The 9,572-nt window shown below is 44.1% G+C and overlaps 1 protein-coding gene across 3 annotated transcripts in view; it reads right to left on the reverse strand.

Annotated features, from left to right (window-relative positions):
* TRABD (TraB domain containing) overlaps nt 1-2,275 on the reverse strand; it is a 40,568-nt gene extending 38,293 nt beyond the window's left edge. For all 3 annotated transcript variants that reach the window (XM_084810940.1, XM_084810936.1, XM_084810938.1), the window contains exon 1: nt 2,098-2,275. The gene's annotated coding sequence lies outside the window, so the exon portion shown is untranslated. The remainder of the gene's footprint in view (nt 1-2,097) is intronic.
* Nucleotides 2,276-9,572: the final 7,297 nt, after the last annotated feature.

Consider the following 9,572-nt stretch of genomic DNA (forward strand, 5'->3'; position numbering starts at 1 on the left):
ATGGGGTGGGAGCAATAACTCCACAGCAGATTGCTGGAATGGGGCAAAATTGGGGTGGGGGAAAGCTCTCAGGGGGAGTGTTCAGAAGCTGCACTGGAGAACTGCAGATTTTGGCTTTTTCAGGGAAATCTGCACACATGGGGAAAATTAGTTCCTCTCCATTCATAATAATGTAGTAGCAGGGAGGAGCCTGGACAGGGGCAGGAAACAAGCCTCACTCATTGGCTGAGCAGTCCCTGCCAGTTTGATGATGTTCAGTACTACTCACCCCACCCCACCTGGAAGTAGGTCCCTTGCAAGGGCTGTGTAACCCCTGAAAACCATATTTTAAAGGTATGCTACACCCGGCTTATTTTGCCTCATGTGTCCCTGAGGGACCACAGTCAATTCCATGAAAATCCATGTAATACTCCAATGTACTTCTCATTCCGTTGTCATGAAGATCCCCCCTAGGATAACATTACTGTGAAACATTCCTATCTTTCACAAAATGCCTCAAGGTTTAAGAACAAGCCAGTACTCCCAGAATATTGTCATGCCATTGTACTAATAACCCAAGTTGTTTCTGTTGAATCAAGTCTGTATTACGACAATGGCAGAGCTACCTCAAAATTACTGAGTAATCTCAGCTCCATGGAAAGTGGATGAGACTTTACGCAGTTCTGTAACATGACATTAGTAAAAATACAAAGCGAGTTTTATGTCTTCAGTGAAGCTGCCTGTTGAAATAATCTTAGATTTTTGTTTACTACCAGTCCCATTCATAAGCAAAGCCATTGCCAGTTAACACCCATGACTGAAAAGCAGTAGTTTTGCTCACTTAGGGTGCAATCCTATGGGGATAAGCGGCTGCCTCCAAACTTGGAGGCGACCGCCTATCCAATGCAGGGCAGGAGAAGCATGGAGGGGATTGTTCCCTCCGCACTTCTCCTGCCCTGGATTTGTGGCTAGACAGCTGATTTTGGCGGAGCGGGGGAGGAGGATGCCAGATGACACATTCGATGCGTTATTCCGGCATTTCCGCCTTCCCCACCCCGGAATGCCCCGTTTTGGCCGCCCCGTGCACCTCTTCGGAGCGCAGTGCTGTTCCACACTGCCTTCAAGGTAGCGCAGAAGGGGAATGAAGGCTCGTTCTCTGGGAACCGACCTCGAAACACAGACTCCGAGGACGGTACCCGGAAAACCAGATATCCTATGGCCTTCTAGCCACTGACCAGCAGCCATAGGATTGCTCCCTAAAGGAGCTGCTGGTACCTGGCAAATTTAAACTCAACTGTACACATTGTTCTTCTAGTGATAAGCATAAAAGCACTGTGTTCTCAATTACTTAACTGCCATAAAGCACTAGGAACTACTTTCTGACTTCCTGGAAAATTCAAAATTAGTTTGGAAAAGGGGGAGAAGAGAAGGAAGAAAAAAATACAACTAGCTGAGATCATATTATCTTTGCTTTTGCTATGTACTGTATGACACACGTTTTGAAAAGTAGCATTGTCAGCTTGTGCCTTTGGCCAGAAAAGCAGGCCCAGAAAAGTTTGCTAGATTGCAGCCTCCCCAACACCGTATGCCAGTGAAAGTTTACTGAAAGCTAACGCGCAGCTTTCATAATAGCCTTCCCTCGCAGGAGAAATTCTTCAGAGGCGACATTTACTAAGTTAAGTTGGGAAAGTGTGTGTGCGTGTGGGGGGGGGGGGAGTTTGGAGGTGCCCCAGAACAGTCATCCCGATGGGTTGAAAAACTTCTCCCCTCTTCCCCCTCCCAACAAGCCAATAACAAAGCACGTTTGGAAAGAAACTCCAAGCAGGACAAGAAACATGAAATTCATACCCTCCTCTGTTTCCCCTATGCTTGCTACCATTCACTCTAATTATTGGCCATTTTGGAGAAAGGAGGGAGGGGGATTGCCTGAACATAAAACAAGATTTGTCGTTGCTGCACAGCTCAAGACTGGCCAACAACATGCGGTGGACACTCCTCGACGTGCAGTGCAATGCAACCCCCACCTCGCTCCCCCACCCCGACACACACACACCCAGCCAACTCAGTGCTCCACGCGCAATTAAGCAGGAAATGATAAGTACCTCGCCCCGTACTTACTTTGCAAGCTATGCCGCCCCCGGCCAAGGGAGATGCGTTATGCTTCGGAACCACCAGCTGAAACTCCAAAGGGTTCCGGGACCGAAGTTAAAGAAGAAAGAAGATCCAAAAGGAGGCGAGCCCTCCCAGGTACTCGCAGCACATTAGCCTGACAACATGTTGTATTAGTCATTCATATAGGGAGGGTGGAGAAAAAGTAGCGCCGCGGCGCATTCTGGGAGCTGTAGTTCATCCTAGCTTCCTGCTCTTGCCGCTCAAACGGCAAAGGGCGGGGAGAAGAGTGGCCTACTACAGCTCCCAAGGTGCGCAGCAAAGCGCATGTGCTGTGAGAGCGGCTTGCCTTTATCTGCAAGAGAAGGGATGTTTTGGTGTGAATTTTATGTTCCGCACGCACGCATGTTGCGGCTCCGGGTCGAGGGGGTTGTTTATGCTTGATGTGATAAGTGTGAAGTGAAACTGCGGTCAGGGGATTGCAAAAGTCCGTCCAATCCATACGCTCCTGCATTTGGCTCTAGTGCAAAGTCTCCCAGATCTGCCACAACTGTCTTACCTGTTACAAGCCGGATCCCTTGGATCCTATTAAGTCTGGTGGAGTTTCCTCTTGAGCAAGTGCATAGGATTGTAGCTTTGGATCAGGAGGCGTCATGATGACAAAGAGGGAAAGTAGAAAATAGCTGTAGGCCTATACGCGTTCCCATTGAACTCAGTCTTCTGAGCCATTTTGGGCATGGTTCATGGAAAAGTGGGATATAAAGTTCTGTAATAAATAAAATGCGTAGGATTGTGCTATAAGACTGCAGTCCTATGCCTATGTACATATGAGTATGGCCCAATGAGAGTTGCTTCCAGTGAAATGTGCATAGGATCGCACTGCATGATTCCAACCTGATACACATTAGGTACATGGATGGCCCACTGACTTCATGCATAGGATTGAGCTCTGCAAATTCAGTCATGCTATTTTCATGACTGAGACGTTCATGGGAGTCACAAACTGAAATCCTTGGATTATCCCATGCTGAAAACTCACTGCAGCCCAAGCCTTTAGAAATCTGTTTCTCCTTTGTCACACATACAAGTAACTTGCAGAAAGCACAGGAGGAGAGACAAGGTTTGTGGAACTGTGCAAAATATGACAGCATACCTGTGCCTATAGTTTTTGTAGCTTGCATAACAAAGAAAGGAGCAGAGAGCCGAAAGTGTGGCTGTGTGGTTTAGATATGGGGCGTTCACTCTGATGTGTCAAGTAAATTTGTAAGCTCAGAAATCCAGGCTTTCTCTATAGTGCGGCCTGTACATTGTAGAATTTTTTCTCACTTCCTTCTAGTATCACATATAAAAATATCTTGCAAACACAGCTGCTTATGCTTTTGATACCTTGCACTACCATTTGATGTATTCAAAATGAAAGACCATAGGCCAACATTTAAGCTAGCTGTGATGAATATACATCCCACTTGTTTGTTCTGTGTTTCCCAACAGACTGTCTGCTGGTTGAATAGTTAATGTTTTACTCACAAAATGTGTGTGTGCGCGTGCGCAGGGGAGATGAATCAATGCAGTAAAATCTTATTAATCACAAGCTTCATCAGTAGAGTCCTTAAGTGCAAAATCTTAGATCATACAGAAACAATCATTAAATGCTCTTTTTCTTGGCTAGGAAAACCTTTTCCAGGCTGTCATAAAAGAGTTATAACCATATGCTCCACAGTGTTTGAGGGCACGCTTCCTCCCACATGACAACTCCTCCATGAGTTGAGATCAGGAAGTGAGGCTGTCGCCTGCTGGTTTTACCACCATTAAAAGTGACACTACACTGTTTGTAGAACTCTTTCCTGGGGGAAACCTGCGAGGTCTATTCCATTGTCCTTTTTAGGAGGTAATAACAATTTTTCTTTTCTGTTTTGGTCAGGCCTTTTTGTTATAACCTATTGGGTTGTAAACTAACATTATCTCCTAGTCTTAAATTTATTTTATTTGATTGTTTTCATTTTGCATTGAATTTTATTGTTTTTAATGTTTTATTAGCTACTTTAAGGACCTCTAGGCATGTAACTCCATTCTTATTCTATCTGCAATGCTTGCCTGTTTTCCCTGCCCCATGCTTAGTGTAAGGACTCCTTCACATGGAGCTTTTATCCTGATATTGAGATTGCTCACTCATGGAAGTTTGCGGGTCCTTTTCATAATGTTGTTAACCTCCAGGGCACATCCAGAGGTATTTCCTGGTTTTTCTGTCTCAAATAGATCCAGAACTAATGAACCATTTTTTAAACTCAGAATGTAATTTGATTAAAACAGCCACTAGATGGCGTTGTTTCATTGAGGTCTATGGAACATTGAAAATTAAAAGCTTCCCCTCTCAGCAATCACGTGGTCGCTGTCTGGTGTTGATCTGTAAAGCCTTACATGGCTTAGGTTACTTCAGAATCTGCCTGCTTCCATAGAATTGTGTCAGGGCCTTCAGGATTGGCGATGAAGGCTTTGCTTTCTCTATCTGTTTATGACAGGGATGAGGAATCCCCTGCAGCCTGAGAGCTGAATTCAATTTCTGAGAAGCTCTTAGGGGGAACATCTAGTGATGGGTGGGGCTAAAAATACCAGCATATTTTAGTTTAAGGCTTGTACTTCCAGTAACGAAGCCTTAGGAGAGGCATTTCAACCTTTAAAATGGGGAGGGGGGACGTGCAAAAGGTGGAAAACCACCAAATGATCAGTGGTTGGGAGAAAGGTGGTAGGGGAGGGCAGGGGAAAGGGGCATGGCCTTCTGGGGTTCCTAGATTGGGACCCCAGGAAGGCCAAATTTGGCCCCCTGGCCTGAGGTTCCCCATCCTTGATTTATGAGATTAGGTGGGCTGGTATGACAAGGACCATAGGGAAGTGGTAGATCATATTCTTTGCATGCAGAAATTCCCAGATTAAATCCTTGGCACTGAAGGCTGGGAAAGACCACTATCTGAAATCCTGAAGAGTCACTGCTAGTCAGTATAAGACAATACTGAGCTAGATGGACCAATGGTCTATGTCGGTATAAGGCAGCTTTCCATATGCCTTCTCAGCAGTGGTGCCAACATCGTGGAATTTCTTCTCAAGTCAGATCTGCCCAAACTACAGCTGCTGCTGTAACTGCAGGTAGGTTATTTAACTATTTCTTTGTTGGCATAACAGCAGCTGTTATACCAACATTGTTCCAGGATTTAGTAGGGGTGGTTATCATGAGGCACGGTGTAGCAATGCTGGAGAAAATGAAGGACAGTAACAATAGCTACTGCAGGACTATTGGATGGGTGGAATGGAATGCATTCTGCCCTAAATCTCTGGAGTAGCTTTGCAGTAGTTTGTGGGCATGCTGAGTGTATATGTGTGTGTGCGAGGGAGGAATAGTTGCTACAACACTGTGTTACAGAAATGTATTTCACCCTCCTGTTCAATTCAGTTTTCTCCAGAGCCCTGTGATACAAAATTATGCAATCCTTCCCCTTATTATTCATTTCATCGTGTGATTATTTGGTCTGATAAAAATAATAATCCCTTACATCTCTGTAACACTAGTGCAGGGAAATCATCATCCCTCCACCAGAAAATTTGTGCTCTTTGGTAAATGACAATGAAACACACTTATATGTACACCAGTCACTGTACATTGCAGATGTATGAAATATAGAATATGTCACTTTGCCAAGGGGAGAGGGTTGGGACTGGCTCAAGCCTTTTATGATGGTCATTTATTGATCCAGAACCTGGGAAACATAGAATGTGCCACTTTTCCTGCTTTGGCATAGATACCAGTTTTTTCCATATCAATATCAATGTCTACTTTGTGCTTTTCATAGGATTGCTTCTTATTTTAAGTGATATCTGCTCTTGTAGAAAAATGAAAAGCAATTTTAGATTTGAAACTACAGTGATGGAGAGACTTTAAAACTCTCAAAAGACTTCTCCCCCCCCCCCATATTTCTGTCTTTTCTCCACTGACATCCTAGAAGAGTGATGGGGAACATGTGGCCTCTGGATGTTGCTGGACTACAACTCCCATCATTACTGACCCCCACCTGTGCTGGTTGGATTTGATGGGAATTGGAGTCCAATAACAACTGGAGTGCCACACATTTCCCATCCCTGTACTATAATCATCAATGTTCACTCAGGAGGAGGAGCAGGACATCCTGTGAGGGAGTGATTCTTCTCCTTAGCTACCAGGGACCAGACTTTCAAAGGCTTCTGGGAACTTCCATCAGGAGGAATTATCTTTCTATTTTCATCTGCCTACATGGAAACTTTGGGTGTTTCCAGATCAAGCTTTTATCCTGCCTCATTCACAGAATTTTACAGGGGGTCCAGATGTCATCTTCCACTTGTAACCTTCCTGTACTTCCCCATGGTTTCTTCTGTGCTTGTTCTTTCCAAAGAAAATCTGTTCAAGAGAAAAAGACGGAATAGCTGCACAGTGCCTTCAAATTAATAGCACTAGGAGCATTCTGTCTGGAAGCACCCCTGGTCTGCACATGCAGCTGAATGAGCTGGGAAAAATATGTTAGAAGTTCATTTACCCATTGCAGACTACAGGTGGGGGATGATATTGTTGAATGTTTCCCTACATTAAAAAAAAATCCATGCATGTAGAAGCTGAACTCAATAGGCAGATGGCTTACAGCCTTTCTCCCAGTTGTGGTACTTTTTACTTTCAGGGAGGTTTTTTAAAAAAATCAAACCATGGGAGATAATTAAAAAATTGCATCCCCCACCAGTAGCCTAAAGTGGTACATTCTATGCCACCCCCCCAATATTCTATGACCTCTGTTGCATGTGTAGAACAAACCTGAGAACTCTTTTCTGACCCATAAGCTGTAGTCAGGGGCTTTCTTCTCTTTCCCTCTTTTATGGTTTAGATCAAGGTGGACCAACTTTCAGGGGCCAAAGGCTGCATCCCCTTGGGAGAATATGGTCAGGGGCCAGATATCTCTGGGGGCAGTTAGGTGGGCAAATACATGGGAGAGAGCTTTTTCCTCAGTTGCCCAGTATCTCTGGAATGCATTGCCATCAGGGGTCCATCAGCCCCATCATTACAAGCTCTTAGGAACGGCCTGAAGACTCAGGACTTCACCACACCAGGCTTTTTATCTCACAACTTACTGGGGCTTTTGTTTCCGGATTCTTTGCGGGATTAAGATCAGTTCCTTTACATGGGCAGATATATGCTTTGAATCGGGGAATTCCATTTTTGGCTATATGTATCATTTTACAGCCACTAGATGGCGCTTTGGTTATTGCGAAATTGTGCAATTTCACATGGCCGATGATATATCGGATTAACATTCCTTATCGGGTTATCTCAGATCTTTTAAAAAGTGAGATAAAGGTCAGAAAGCGCAGGAGACGCCCTGGAGTTGACAACGTCATGTAAATGACCTGCAAACTTCCATGAGTAACCAATCACAAGTGTGCAATAAAAGCCTCATGTAGAAATGTTCTTACTTGTTTTTCTCTGGACTTTTCTTGATTGTGTTTTATTGGACTATTTTGGGGCTTTAGCTGCAATTGTGTTTTAGATTTTAGTACCATCTAGACTGAAGTTTTCTAATTTTATTATTTTTTTGCTGTTTCATCATTGTATGACTTTTTACTGTATGGGATTTCTTTGGGTAATCCACTTGGAGAGGGCTCTTGCCTATAGAGGCGGCCTACTAATATTTATTTTAATATGTTTTTAAAATTTTGTAATAAACAAACAACAAACCGGTAAATACATCAGACACCAATAATTTTAACATACTTCATTTGATTATTGGTCCTATATTGATGATCCAACAGGGTGGAACATGTTGTCCAGTTCATGTTGTATAATGCATTCCAAGCTATTTAAGGCTAAAAAGTCTCTCCAAAGCTGACCATGGGAAGCTGATGGGTCTAGTGCAGCTGTATTCATATTTGCTGATTCAATAAAGGGCTGCCAAGTCTCATAAAACGTTCTGATGTTGCTTGACCACTTTGGAACTTGAGTTGTTTTATGATCTCTTCCCATAAAGAGAGAGCCAGTGTGGTGTAGTGGTTAAAGTGTTGGACTGGGAGATCTGAGTTCTAGTGTCCACTCCGCCATGGAAGCTCACTGGCTGACTTTGGGCCAGTCAGACTCTCAGCCCAACCTACCTCACAGGGTTGTTGTTGTGAGGATAAAATGGAGAGGAGGAGGAGGATAATGTAAGCTGCCTTGGGTTCTTGCAAGAGGAAAAAAGGCGGGATATATATGCAAAAAAGAAATAAACAGACAAATAAGAGCGAGGTCTTGTATCTTTTGCTTCCATCCGATAATAGACAGTTCTACATTGGATGTCCACTTTGCTCCTATGTTTAGCCTGGCTGCAGTCCAAATAAAGACTTTTGCATTTGTCCCAAGGTATAATGATATTAGTCCAGTAGAGGCTTGTTGAATCACATCACTAGCATAGTTGAATATTTGTTCCCAAAACTTCAGGGGTGGGGGCAATCCCACCGCATGTGATTATAAATTCCTTTAGATTCATCACACCACAACAACCTTGAAATATTTAAAATAAAATAGATAAACAAAATACTGCTGGTGGGCAGGTCCAAAGCCAAGTATGGGTGGGGCCAAGCCAAAAGTGGCTAGGGCACCCCTTTCCTCTCCCCTTCATTCTTCCATCATGCATGCATTCTCTCTTCCATTCTCTCTCTCTCTCTTTCACACACACACACACACACACACACACTCAAATGCAAGCACCCCAGTTCATCCATCATCTCTGGGAGGGATAGCAGCTCAGTCTCAAACACAGACAAAAAGAGTTGCCCTGTTTTTCCCTCTTTCTACTTCCCCCTCCTCTCTCTCCTTTCTCTCTTTCACACCTATCCACACATGCACATTCACACACATCCATCCACTTCCCATTCACACACTTTCCTTCCTTCCTTCCTTCCTTCCTTCCTTCCTTCCTTCCTTCCATCCCTCTCCACCCCTGCACTCATTCACACACTTACCTTTCTTTCCATGTTGGGTGGGGAAGAAGCCGAACTACTAGGGCAGGAACTGAGTGATCTGTTTCTCCATGGGCAGCTCATTTTCCTTCCATGCTAGATGGGAGAGAAGGGGATTTAGATGATGATGATGATGATGAAAATAACGATGCAAGAAGAAATGGCTTGATAACTTTTATTCTCAGGGCATCTCTACACCAGCCTAAAATCCTGCATTTAAAACTGAGCTTAACACAACAATTCCCTTTTTCACGTGCTTCCTTTCCCCCGTCCACTTTCCCCCTCCTTCTCCCCATATCTGAGGGCTCCTCCACACTGGGGTTTTTCCCTGTGATTGAGATTGCTCCTTTACGGAAGTTTGTGGGCCCTTTACATGATGCTGTGACCCTGCCGTGACCCTCCTGCACTAAATGCCCTTTGTTCCGTGTTTAAATAGATTGCAGGTAATGAGCTATCAAATTACCCTGTTGTGTTCCGCTTCA

The sequence above is a fragment of the Heloderma suspectum genome, chromosome 7 (assembly GCF_057233095.1).
Source record: "Heloderma suspectum isolate Gila_16-S chromosome 7, 16-S_ref, whole genome shotgun sequence".
Lineage (NCBI taxonomy): Eukaryota > Metazoa > Chordata > Lepidosauria > Squamata > Helodermatidae > Heloderma > Heloderma suspectum.